At 58.1% G+C, this 13,460-nt stretch overlaps 1 protein-coding gene across 1 annotated transcript in view; it reads left to right on the forward strand.

Annotated features, from left to right (window-relative positions):
• The first annotated feature begins 6,400 nt into the window (after nt 1-6,400).
• CSNK1G2 (casein kinase 1 gamma 2) overlaps nt 6,401-13,460 on the forward strand; it is a 31,443-nt gene continuing 24,383 nt past the window's right edge. The window contains 1 exon segment of the mRNA NM_001101056.2: nt 6,401-6,625. The gene's annotated coding sequence lies outside the window, so the exon portion shown is untranslated.

The following is a 13,460-nucleotide window of genomic DNA, read 5'->3' on the forward strand; positions in this document are numbered from 1 at the left end:
GGCTGGAGTAGGAGCAGCTTGGTCTGCAGGGGCCTTCACCTGACTCTCGGGGGGCCCTGGTGGCAGAGTGGACACCCCATGTAGACACGGAATGGGGGCAGTGCATCTGTCACTCCACAGACACCGGGGGAGGGCAGCGGATGACCAGAGAGAAAGGACCCAAAGTAGGGGTCCTTTGCATGCTGATAGGGGCTGTTGCATGCTGAAACCCGAAGTTCATATTCGGTTCTGACCCGACATCTCAGAGCAGGACTTACTGGGAACAGGATCCTTCCAGGGGTGGTTAAGGGAGTGTCGTGCAGGAGCAGGTGATCCTGACGCAGCAGGACTGGGCCTCACAAGGGGGCGTGTTTAGACACAGACACGTGGGGAGGGGCCACATGAAAGTGGAGGAAGAGTTGGGGTGAGGCCTCTATAAGCCCAGGTTGGCTGTGATCTCCAAAAGCTGAGGGTCAGCAGGCGGTCCCTTGATCTTGGCCTCTGCCCTCCCAAACTAGAGGGGATACATGGGTGGGTGCAGTCCGCCATGTTCCGTCACAGCTGCCCCCAGAGTATCCACAAGTGAGACGAGGAGGCTGTGGGGGCTGTGCTGCCCGTTGGTGTGGGGGACACAGGTTGGTGGGCAGGAGCACCTGGAGGATGAACAGTGTCTGCTGCAGATAGGATGGGTGGCCCAGGTGGGCCTGGGGGAGGGGATCTGCAACCTGGACTCAGAGGTGATACAGGGGACACAGGACCGGGTGGAGGTGAGGGGATGGAGGCCAGGTCAAGAAGGTAGCTTGTCTGCTGGGGTGGCTGGGATGGGACCACTGACCTGGGGCCTAAATGAAGGATTGATCCCGCCTGGTTCTGGATCCAGGTGTGGCCAGACTGCATTTCAGGCCCCAGGGCAGCAGCCTTCCAGCCTCTCTCAGCCCCCAGTGGCTCCAGGCTTTGCCTTTTCTCACAAACTTTTCTGTCTCTTACAAGGACACTATCCCTGAGGACTTCCCTGGTGGTCCAGTGGTTTTAAGACTTCATGCGTCCATTGCAGGGGTGCAGGGAACGCAGGTTTGATCTGTAGTTAGGGAACTAAGATTAGCATGGCCAAAAAAAATAAAAGTAGAACAAGGTAACCATCCTTGGGTTTGGGGTGCACCCCACAGCAGCATGACCTCAGCTGCATCCTAAGCTTTAATACATCTGAAAAGATCCTGATTCCAGGGAAGTTTCCAGGTTTTAGGATGTGGGGCCACTGCTCAGCCTGTCCAGGAAAACTACGACTTTCAGAGCAGGAAGAGCTGAGGCTGCAGCGAGGGGTTTGGCCATGGGGGACAGGGCCCTGGGATGGATGAGAGCCATGTTCATGATGGTGGTGGACACTGTTGGGGAGGAAGGGCTTCCCACAGGGGAGGCTGTGCTGAGAGCATCCTCAGCAGGACCCCTGAGGGGAGGGGCTGCGCTTGAGCAGGACGTGGACAGGTCACCTTGAGTGCACATGGGTGTTCAGATGGGACTGGGGTGGGATGGCCCCAACACAGGACGGATGGCTGGTGTTCTTATCCAAGGGGAAGTGTGGACCCAGACACCGAGGCTGGGAGAACGCCGCTGGAGAGGGGGTGATGCAGCCAGGGTCAGAGAACTGCCAATGCTCAAAGGGCCTTCACTTCCCCCTTCAGAGGGAACACCACTGAGACACCTCAACCTTGAACTTCTAGCTTCCAGAACCAGGGGAGAGTAAATCACCCATTCAGGGTGCTTTGTTCTGGCCACCCCTAGACACGCCTGCTTGCCTGGTCAGTCTTCATCTCTGTTCCTGTGACCTAAGCTATCACCAACTAGACCCAAAATGTCTTCTCCACTGCCTCATGGTTTCTGCTCACCCAACAGGTCAGCTGGGCGCCTTTCTTGAGGCAGCCTGGAGGTCACTGGAGTTGATTCTTCAGAGTAAATTAATTTACGGGAACTTGGCCGATGCCCGTGGCATTGGTGGGCGAATACCCTGGATCAGCCGGGGCTGGACCTTGGCAGGTGGGTGACTGGGGACCATGAGTCAGACCCTGTTCAGGTGTGAGCAAAGGTTGCTGTAAGGACCAAAAGATGCTAAAAGGACACCATCCTCTGAAGCATCCTGCGTGGTGAGAGGGCAGGACCACAGCCTGGACCCTGGAGTGATCTGGCCTCAGGTGTCTGTGACCCCATGGACTGCAGCACCCCAGGCTTCTCTGTCCTTCATGATCTCTCACAGTTTGCTCAAACTCCTCTCCATTGAGTCAATGATGCTATCCTCTGCCGCTCCCTTCTGCCCTCAATCTTTCCCAACATCAGTCTTTTCCAGTGAGTCAGTTCTTCACATCAGGTGGCCAAAGTATTGAAGCTTCAGCATGAGTTCTTCCAATGAATATTCAGGGTTGATTTCCTTTAGGACTGACTATTTCATCTTGCTGTCCAAGGGACTCTCAACAGCCTTCTCCAGCACCACAATTTGAAAGCATCAGTTCTTTGGGGCTCAGCCTTCTTTATGGTCCAACTCTCACATCCATACAGGACTACTGGAAGAACCATAGTTTTGATTAGACCGACCTTTGTCAGCAAAGTAACGTCTCTGCTTTTTAATATGCTATCTAGGTTTGTCATAGCTTTTCTTCCAGGGAGCAAGCGTCTTTTAATTTCATGGCTGCAGTCACCATCTGCAGTGATTTTGGAGCCTAAGAAAATAAAATCTGTGACTGTTTCCACTTTTTCTTCATCTATTTGCCAGTAAGTGATGGGATTGGATGCCATGATCTTAGTTTTTTGAATGTTGAGTTTTAAGTCAGCTTTTTCACTCTACTCTTTGACCCTCATCAAGAGGCATGATCCAGCATGACCTCATCTTAATTGATGACATCAGCAAACACTATTTCCAAGCAAAGTCACCTTCTGAGGTTTCAGGTGGAATATGAATTTTGGGGGTGCTAAAATGGGTCAGGCATGACTTAGCGACTAAACAATAAATCCAAGCCTTTATCTGCCCAGACCTCGGCCTCTAAGAGTGGGGCAAAAGAGTTCCTCATGGGGACCCCCCTTGGGGACAAGTAGGACACTGTATGTCCTGTGCTCAGGGGACTAAGCCTTTCTAGTTTGGTGGGATTTCAGGTCTTAGCAATGAGAAGTCAGGGTCCCAGGAGACCCGGGGAAGTTGAGATGCTTGGTCAGCCTACACTGTATCACAACAATGGCGACCCTGCAGTGGCAGAAGGCCATTGTCTGGGACATATTTCACACAAATCAGATCCTTTGGCCTCAATTTCCTGACCAGTCCCTAGAGGAGACGCTGATTGGCTCATGAGCCAATCAGAGATGGTGGGGTAGTCACATGGTACAGACCTGGTTGCTTGGGGCTGTTCTCAGAGGATGATGGGTAGACTCCTGGAATGAAGTGCCCCAGGAGCTTCTACATCCTTGAGGCCTTGGTTTCTCTTTTTATTTTGGCTGCACCATGCAGCATTCCCTGACCCCCAGGGGCAGAACAGTGCCCCCTGCAGTGGAAGTGCAGAGTTTTCATGGCTGCTCCGCACAGCCTCTTGTCTTCTGACCTTGCTTTACGCTCCGTAGCTCACAATACCAATCACTGGTTAGCTTATGTTGCCAGATCTCCCCTGCAGCCACTGGGATTGGGGTGGGGGTGCTGGGCCCACCCTCTACCCTCTGCTGGAGGGCAGCTGAATTGGAGGTCAGTTCTGGGAGACACTGGGCACTTTACTTGGGCTCTGTAAGCCTCACTTTCCACATTTCAAAAATGAGAATATCTGTGTCCAAGTCCCTGCCCCACTGGGGGAAAGACCTGGCCATAGGGAGGGCTATTTCCATTCAGTTCAACAAAAGCACATGGCCCCCCAACTTGTGTTTGTGTGCTGGAGCTGGACAACCAGGATGCAGCCCTGAACCTATCCTGGGATGTTTCCATAGACCTGCCTCTTTCATGGGTAAAAGGAACAGAAGAGAGCATTTCCTGTTTGTCTCTTGCTGAAATCCACAGATGTCTGGGATTTATTAGAAAGCTGGGATGTTGTTTGACTTACCCTTGAGGGATGGGGGCAATGGGGAGACAAGCTCATCTTCTTTACAGTGTTATTATTTTGTCAGAGCCCCAAAAGGTTTTTTTTCCTATCCCAACTTTCCCAAATGGTGTCCCCATGATCAAAGCCGAAACGAAGCAGGAACATGTGGGCTGCACTTGAAGTGGGTTAAAAAAAGAGGAAGCTTTGAAACCTGTTTGCTTTTTTACAGATCCTAGGTGATTAGATATATGTCCATGTGAGGCAGAAGGTCCTATGCTGGCAGTTCTTTATTCACTAACCTATGGATTCCCATGATGTACCGGAGTGGGGTATCATTAGTTACAGTTTACAAATGAAGATGCAGAGGACCAGAAGGGGTCAGTTACCTACCCACAGTGAGACAGCCTCTGGCTGGCCCAACCCCAGTTGTGGCTTTTTCTACAGTCTTTCATCTGCACAAGCCACCCTGCATTTTACAGAGGCAAGGCTGGTGCTCAAGTTTAAGGCTCAAACACCTCTGGAGGAGAGGCTACCATGCCCCCTGCTCTTCTGGGAGTTGAGCACTGGAGAGCAGATTTTTTTTTTTTTTTGAACGTCAAAGAGTGAAGAGAAGAGGACAGATGGGGCCAGGAAGTCTGAGGAAATACAATTCCCGGCTCTCCAGAATCTGGAAGGACCCTAGAGTCGTCGGTTGTTTCGTTCATAACAAATGAACCACACATGGTGACCACACAGACTGAGTTTATACTGTGTGTGGGCACAGCAGTGAGCAAGAAATGTGGTCCCTGGTCTAGCATGGCTGGTGGAGGAGGTGGATTTGAAACGAAGGTAGGTTCAGGTTGGAGAGGGTGAGGAGCAATTGAGAAAGGACAACACGGGGACGTGACTTGGGCTTCCTGGAGGTGTCGACATTACAAGGGGGCTGAAGGAGGAGAAGTGGGGCAGAACCAGCTCTACAGCTCTGCCATTCCTCCTTTCCCCTCAGGTTTAATTCTCCTTCCCCGCTTGTGGCTGCGGGACAGCAGGACGATAATCAGAGACCACGGAAATCTTCCTTCCATGTGCCACATCTAGCTTTTGGCCTTTAAGGTCTGCCCTTCGGTCATTCTGCTCCAAGCCACCTTATAACACCACCTGAAACTGTCATGTCTATTTAGTCTCTGTCCTGTCTATCCCCCGGGCTCAGGACTGAGGACCCACTGGGAAGCCATGCCAACAGTCTAGTTCACCATTCTGGTCTCAGAGCCGCTGCTGCTGCTGCTGCTGCTAAGTCGCTTCAGTCGTGTCCGACTCTGTGCGACCCCATAGACGGCAGCCCACCAGAATGCCCCGTCCCTGGGATTCTCCAGGCAAGAACACTGGAGTGGGTTGCCATTTCCTTCTCCAATGCATGAAAGTGAAAAGTGAAAGGGAAGTCGCTCAGTCATGTCCGACCCTCAGCGACCCCATGGACTGCAGCCTTCCAGGTTCCTCCATCCATGGGATTTTCCAGGCAAGAGTACTCGAGAGGGGTGCCATTGCCTTCTCCGAGAGCCGCTAGCAGGCACTTAAATACTAAGACGAGAGTGGATGAGTCTCCCTCCACCGTAAAAAATTCCCCGCAGGAAGAGGCTCCAGGTGGAGCAGGGTCTCACTGCGGGCCCCTTGCCAGTCGCCCCTGACTGACACGGTGCGTGAGCCAGCACTCTGCAGACCACACTTGTTGAATGCCAGCTTGCGTGCCAGGGCCCTTGCTCGGCCGGAAGGCCCAGCTGGACCAGGACCTTGGGTGACCCCCTCCTTGGCTCATTGACGTCACCGCTTATTACGACGCAGAGAAGCACCGACCCACCGCCGTCCCATCACCTACAACCCTCGCCGCTCCCAGCCCCACCCAACCCGACTCCAGCCGCCCGCCCCGGAAGTCGGCGGGTCCCCGCGCTACCACGCCCCGCGGAGCCGCCCGGCCGTGACGTCAAGTGGCGAGACCCTGACGTCACAGAAGCGCGGTGGGGCGGTGTCGGAGCGACCGGCCACGCGTCACCATAGCAACGGTGGGGGGGGCCAAGGTCGGCGGCGGCGGGAGCCCCGCCCCCCCGGGAGGGTGGACTGGGCCCGGTTCTTTCTCGGCCCCAGTTCTTTCTCAGCCCCTGCGTGTCCTCACGGCCGCGGGCCTCCTGTAGTCCGGCGGGCTGTGGCCCGGCCACCCCGGAGCGGCCGCAAAGCGCGGCGGTTGTCGCGCGGCGTCACCCGCTGCCGCAAAGCGGCGGGCGCGCCGCCCCGGCCCCGCCCTCGGTGACGTCTCGTGCGCGCCCCAAGGCCTCCAGCGGCTGCGCAGTGGGCGCCGGGCCCTCCCCCGCGACGCTGGCGGCGTAAGCGCGGGCCGCGGGCGACGCTGCGAGACCGGGGCGAGCCGGGCGCCCGCGCGGCGGGGACGGCCCGCGCCCAACATGCGGAGGCCGGCGGCGGCGGCGGCGCGGGAGCGGGAGCGGGGACCCAGGCGGGCGCCGGAGCCAGAGCCGGAGCGCGAACAGGGTCCGGAGCGGGGGTCCGCGCAGCGCTGCTGAGGGAGCCCGAGCCGCCCAGTTCGGCCCCGGGGCCACGGCCGCGGCGGAGGCTGTCAGGTAACGACGCGCGCGCCCTCGCTGGCGGCGGCGGACACGCGCCCTGGCCCTGCGGCCCCACCCCCGCGGACCCCCAGACCCTCTGCTCATATGTCTCGAAGACTCCTCAGACCCCGCACCCCCTACACCCCGCAGTTCGGACTCCCGGACCTCGCAGACGCCCACAATGTGGACCTGCTCTTGTGAAGCCCTGCACTCCCGACTGCACCCCCCACGGCGACCCCAACTGCCCCTACAGCCCAGTGACCCCCACACTGTCGACCCAACTCCTCATTCCCACCCCCTTGCACTCCAGACCTTGTCGTTGCCAGTGACTCCCAAACTCAGGTCCTGCCACTTGTCACTCCCTACAGATCCTCACACTACTGACCTCACTATTCCCCTCCTCCTCCATTTCTCTCTCCACACTCTACTGTTCCCTCACTCCAGACCTCAGTGTTCTCCACGGATTCGTCACTCCTGACTGCTGGCCTGTCCTTCCCTCAGCCCCACCCCACCTCCCTCCTTCACTGCCCCCCCAGTGCTCAAGCCCACTGCCCATTCCCCCTGGCTTCCCACCCTTCCAGCCTTCTCCGCTGGGCCCGTCGCTCCTCCCCACGCTGGCGCGCACACTCGCCCCTTTGTGGCCCTGCAGATATGTTGGGGGAGCTGCGGGCAGGAAAGGGGAACAGCAGGAGGGGTCTGGGCTGGGGGACCTGTTGTGGGACGCTCAGGAACTCCCGGCGCTCGCCGGGCTGCGCCTCCTCCTTCCGCCCTCGCCACCGGCTTTGTTTTCCGGAAACACTTCAGATGAAGGAGGGGGGGGCCGACGTCTGCGTGCCCGGCAGCCACACCACCCCCTCCCTGTCCTGCGCTTCCCCTGCTCCCTCTGCCCCAGTTTTCTCAGGGGAGGCGTTCAGGACCGGGCTGGGGGCCTGAGAGAAAGCCCTGCTCTGACGTCCGGGGCGTCGTCCTGGGCCGGCTTTGGGCAGCTGGGTTATTCCCTTGGCCTCCGGATGGCATTGTTTGCAGGAAACGGCCTGGAGGGTTCCGTGCACGTAGGTGGAGTCCAGCATTCTCTCCCTAGTCCCCTCAATAGGGGGCTCCAGGCCGGGCCAGTGTCTGGAGCTCCTGGGAGTGCCCACACATCCATCCTGAGGGGCTTCTGGGCACCTTCGTCCCTGCCCTGAGGGACATAGACAGGCTCAGTTGGCGTTTCCTGACCCCCCCCCCCCCAGGGGCTCCTTTGGCTCAGGGTGTGAGGGATGAGTGGGGAAACACGAATCTGAGGGGGAGGATGGCTCTGATAGGGAAGGGGGGGTAGCCGCTGGGGGGCTAGATGTGGCCCCCGAGGGGAGCAGACTGAGCTGCTGGGGGAAGTTTGTGGTCGTTGCCAGGAGTTTGTTTTTATCTGCTGTGTTTCCACTGAATTGTGGCCTCCTCTGGGCTCTGCAGGCAGAGGTTGGGGTGGGGGTGGGAGGGCAGGCTGACTATAGCTCCCTCAGCAGCACACACAGGGCTAGACAAGACTTTACTGGCCCATCTTATTGTCTCTTGAGCCCCAGATGTTTAGTTCAACCCCTGCGGTGGTATCTGTGGCCCAGCCTCTGAGGAATGGAATGGGGGTGGTGAGTGTGGGGTGGGAATCTAGCTGGTGGGGGTAGCTCCCAGATTCGGGGGGCCAGTTGTGTCTGCTGCATCTGGCAGTGGAGAGAGGGAAGGAGATCTGGAAGGAGCTGGCTGGACCTCCACCCCAGCTATAGGCAACACCCCAAGGTCTGCAGCAGGCGTTGGGCAGGGCTCTGGTTTTTGACCCCCCTGCTGTCAGGCCTTCCCATCTGATTCTGGATCTCTGTCATTTCTCTGAGGCGGGTTGGGGACAGGCATCTAGTCACCTGGCTCTGAACTGTGACAGCAGGTCCTGTGAGCACAGACTCCTCTGAACTGTGGCTTCTGATTCCATCTGAACCACCTCCTCCTTCTAACTACCTAGTAATTACCTCTGGGTTGCAAGAGGAAGTAGGTGAGGTTTTTTTTTTTTTTTTTTTTAATAAACTGAACGCGTCCTATCTGTTCATCCCAGCTCCAGGGAAGCCAGCCAGCTGAGAGGTGTTCCGGACAGCTGCAGGGCCACCTGAGCCTTGGGGATCTACTGGTGGGTAGCGCTCAGGGAGGGCCCAGCCCCCACAAGGCAGTACCTGGGGACAGGGCATGTCTCCTGGACAGCCTGGGACACCAGGAAAGCCTCGTCGGGTGGACTTGCCATGGCTGCCTCAGAGGTGCAGCGTTTCTCTTCAGGGCTCTTGTGGGGCTTGGTCTCTGTCTTAAAAAGTTTCTAGACCTACCCCCCTCCCCCCGGGACCACAGAGGCCTTACAGAGAGGCTTTACAAGGCCTTAGTCTGGGGGGGGAGCTGGCAGCAGGGCTGGGGGCGCGTCGGGCAGGTCAGCGTGGTGGGGGGAACCGTTGGTTTCCCTGGAAAGGGCTTTTGTAAAGGAGCTGCGTGTGTGGGTTGGGTTGTGGTCACCATCAGTGTTGGGTGTTTCTCTGGGGTTGTCGTACCTGAATGGGGGCCTTGCTGTTGTGATCCAGGCAGCAGGTGCGCGCTAAGCCACGAGTCAGGATTCTTTCTGTTGCCTGGTCAGGAAACGAGGCCCGGTGGTGCAGAAGGTCCCACTTTGAGCAGTTCTGCACCTGCCCCACCCTATTCGGGCACTTGGGGGCCTTGCTGGGCGAGTCCCCAAGCTCCCTTTCTATATATGAGTAAGCGAGGCCCAAGTGACCTCCAGGAGGAGGACCTTCACTCTGCCAAGGCCTGTGCTCCTCAGGACCCTCTCTGCCCACTGGATGCAGCCTGAGCAAGAGGCTCAGGGTGGGAAGACCGGCTCCTCTGGCCTCAGCCCCTCAGTCCTGCCCATTTTCCACTGAGCTCCTGGCAGAACCTACATACCCTTGTGATGTGGGGGTCCATACAGATGGCCGGTGGGATTCTCAGGCAGGGGGTAATGGCGGCGTTTCCTTCTCAGAACCCCACGTGTCCCCTCGGCACCCAGGATGGTCCACTGATCTGGCTTGCCCAGGTGTCTGCAGCTTTCCTGTAAGTCCCTTTCAGTGAGTGGCAGAAGCCAGGTAGCTTAAATTAAGGAGGGCGAGCCCTTCCCCTCGCTGCATAGATCTAGCCTGCAGAACACATGCGCACGTGTGTGCGTGAGTGCGTGCGTCGGCGCCAGCCAGGTGTCCCTGCGCCTGAGCCACTGGCAGGGCTGCTCTCGCCAGTGCCCCCGCTGGCAGTGCCTCTGCGTGAATGGAAAGGCAACGGAAGTCTCTCCAGCAGGTGGAGGGCGGGGGCACCCAGGTGCAGATAGTGTCCTGTGTCGTCCTGGGTCACGGCATCACTGTTCAAAGGTAGAAACAGATACACCTCATGCATCACGACTTTGTGTTGGTTCATGACACACCTCAGAGTGTTAAAAAGCTGTGCTTAAACATCACCCCTGGCGTGATCCAGCATGATCCCCATTTTGGAGGTCCGGCTGTTCCCACCCCAGGTTGCAGGGCAGGGTTGCAGGGCAGTGTCACTCCCTGTGGGACCCACAGCCTCCATGGAACCTCAATGAGAGTTTTCAGTGACCCTCGTGCTCACTGCAGTCCCAGGGCCCAGCTGATGGGCACGTGGCAGGGCTCTCTGGGAGCCTGGTGGGTGACCCAGCGGGGCTGCGTGTGGGGCACCTGGATGGGGAGTAGGCTGAGATGAAGAATCCAAGGGAGATAATTCTGGGAAGACCAAGGGCTTTGAGAGAGAAGAGGGGTGCAACAGAGGGATGGGGTTGGTGCCTAGAGTGCAGAGCCCTGAGGGCTCCCTTCCTTGTGGGTTCTAGAATTGGCTTGGGGGTTATTCCAGGGCCCACACTGGGAGCCTGGCATCTTATAGGAACCATATCACACCGTGTGCTAGGAGTCGCCCACGGAGACCCACTGGCCTGGCAGCCCTTTGCTTGTGTGGCTTCACCTGAGGCACTGGCAGCTTCCAGGACCCCTTGTGTCCTCCGCCAGTGCCCTGCCTCGGCCTCTACTCTCACACCAGCAGGGAGCAGCTGTGGGGCTCTTTGCCCAGGCCTAGTCCTCCCTCCCCGTGCCGGCCCCGGGACATGGGCTTGTTTCCTCTGAAGCTGTAGGCAGGGACGTGCTCTCTAGGCCAGGTCTGTCCCCTCCGCCCTGTGGGCGCTGGAGCAGGTCATTCTCGAGGGCAGCCACATAGGGACAATGTCTAGGCATTGCCCGGTGTCAAGTCAAGGCAGTCGGGTCCAGTGAGCACCCACCTCGCCATTTCCCACCAGCCTGCAGTGCGCAGTGAGCTGCAGCTGAGGGGCTTGCGGGTGCCCATCTCAGGGCCTCCCTGAGCCTGTCTCTGGGCTTCCACAAGCCCCATGCCTCTGCCCTCGGGAGCAGGAAGTCTGTGGAAGCAAGTCAGGAGGGATACTGCTCCTGTGGACTGGACGTGGTGGCTGGCTGAGGTCCCCCCACAGGGCAGTGTCCCCTGCTCTTGCCTCGGGCCGCTCTCCTGCTGGCCCAAGGGTGACCCGCACGGTCCCTCCTGGTTTATTTCTGGTCTCCAGGCTGTGGCTGGGCTTTTGGGGCTTCCTGTGTGGCCGGCCCGGGGAGTCTATGATGAGACCCTTGGCCCAGAAGCTCCAGCCTGGCTAGTCCCCACGTGCCCCTGGCTTGTGCCCCCAACTTGTGCCCCCAACCCAGGCAGGCTGTAGGGCATGCCTGGCGCCTCTCACACCCTGGCCTCGACTTCCCAGTCAGAAATGGTCATGCTGGTGCCCTGGGGGGAAGTGGTCCCGAGTCTTTTGGAGGCAGACATATCTGTCAAGACCCACAGCCCCTGCCCCCAATACGGACAGGATGAGAGCTACGTGGATGGTGGGCAGTATGCTGGTTAGAAAGTAGAAAGAAACAGGTGACCTGTTTATCTCATTTAGTTTGGGGTATCTGAGAAACGGTCAAACACGTCGTCGGTGTGAGAGGTTACTGTTGAGATAGTTTACATCCTTCATATTTGGGTGTGTGTGGCTTATCACCATTTGGAAGCTTAAATTTTCATTGGAAACACTCTATTTTAACAAATACAGAGCTTGAGTAGAAAAACATCAGGGCCCTGGGGATTGAGTCCTGCCGGGAGGCTGTCGGCACGGCTGTCAGGCGTGGCCAGATATTGCTGATAAAGCGTGGGGCGCCAGGCGCAATTGTAGTTCCTACAAACGGTCGAAAGTCGCCTGGCATAAACTACCCCGGGTGGCATGTGGGACACACTTGCAGTAAAGGTTAACTCATTGCTTATCTGACCTTCTGTTGTCTGCTGGGCGTCTGGTGTTTAATCTGCGTCTGGCCACCGCAGGCTGGCGTCCTCCTCCCGTCCGTCTGGGGCTCAGGGCCGCATTGGCGCTGGTGGGTTGGAGTGGAACCTCTGCGATCCGGTGGTGGTCCTTCCAGCCAGCATCTGGGGGCAGGTGGGGCATCTGGTGATTGTGATGCAGCCTCTCAGCCAGGGGTTTTTCCCCAGCTCATGGCCAATCTGGGGGACCAAGGTTGGAGTGCTGCCAGCTCATGGATAGAGACGGGCCAGAGGCCAGCAGGGTGGCTCGGGTGGGGAGGGCAGCCCGGGGTGGGTGCGGGTAAGCATGAGCCGGGTGGCCGCCCTGGCTAGTTTGAAGAGCGCTGGGCGAGCAGTGGGTGAGTTCTGTGTCCCCTCGGCCTGGGCCAGCGCTGCTGGGGAGGACCAAGCTCTCCTTCCTCCCCTCCCCGCCTTCTCCCTGGCTTCTCTTCCTGTGGGTGCACACCTCTTGATTCCTGTCTGAAATGGTTACCGCATCTGTCACAGGAGTGGGAGGTGTGGCTCTGGCAGCTGCCTGAGGGTCGGACTTTGACCCACACTGGACAGAGGAGCCCTGCTCTGGGCCGCGCGCCCAGCCCCACGCCCTTCCTGACAGCTTTATTGTGATGCCACATGCTACACTGGCTTTAATTAAGATACACCTCACCGACCGTAAAGTTCACTGGAGAGGAGACCTCGGTGGTTTTAGTGTATTCACAAGTTGTGCAACTATCACCAAAATCAATTCCAGAACATCTGTCACCCCAAAAGAACCACAGCCCCTGAGAACCACTACCCCACAATGTTGTCTGTGGATCGTCCTGTTCTGGATGTTTCCCATCAGCGGACTCACACCCTGTGGGTCCTTCTGTGTCTGCTGCCCTCACTGAGCATCGTGTTCTCAGGGTCCCTCCATGTGGTAATGAATGTCAGGGCGTCACCCCTTTTCTTGGTTGAAGGACACTCCCGTGTGGAGGGACACGTGTGTTCACTGGGTTGTGTGGGCCGCGTAGCAGTCGTGAGTCCAGCGGCTGTGGATGCCTGCGTGCTGTGCACACGGGTCTGTGTGGATGTGTTCTCGGTTCCCGCGGGTGGATACTGAGGAGATCGAGTGGTGACTCTTGTGAGGAATTGCTGTCTTTTCCACAGTGGCTGCTTCGTCTTCTGTGCCACCTGCTGTGGAGGAGGGTCCTGATTGTCCCCGTCCTTGCAGGCTCCCTCTCCAGGTTCTGCGTCCTGTCCTGCGTTATAGGGTCCGACCCTTGGTCATAGTGTCTCTGCCTCCTCCAGGCCTGGGAACCCTGGCCATTTTCTGGAAGACCGTCTTCCCGCTGCCCTGCAGTTTTTGGAGCGCCAGCCCTTCAGAGGACCTGGGCCAGGGCGGCTCTGCCCCTTGGCGTCTCAGACCCCCAGGCCAGCCCGGGGTCTTCCATCCTGGTGCCCCTCTGAGCAGGCCTGTTGGGTGCCGGGAGGGACTGCA

Source organism: Bos taurus, chromosome 7 (genome assembly GCF_002263795.3).
Source record: "Bos taurus isolate L1 Dominette 01449 registration number 42190680 breed Hereford chromosome 7, ARS-UCD2.0, whole genome shotgun sequence".
Taxonomy (NCBI): Eukaryota; Metazoa; Chordata; class Mammalia; order Artiodactyla; family Bovidae; genus Bos; species Bos taurus.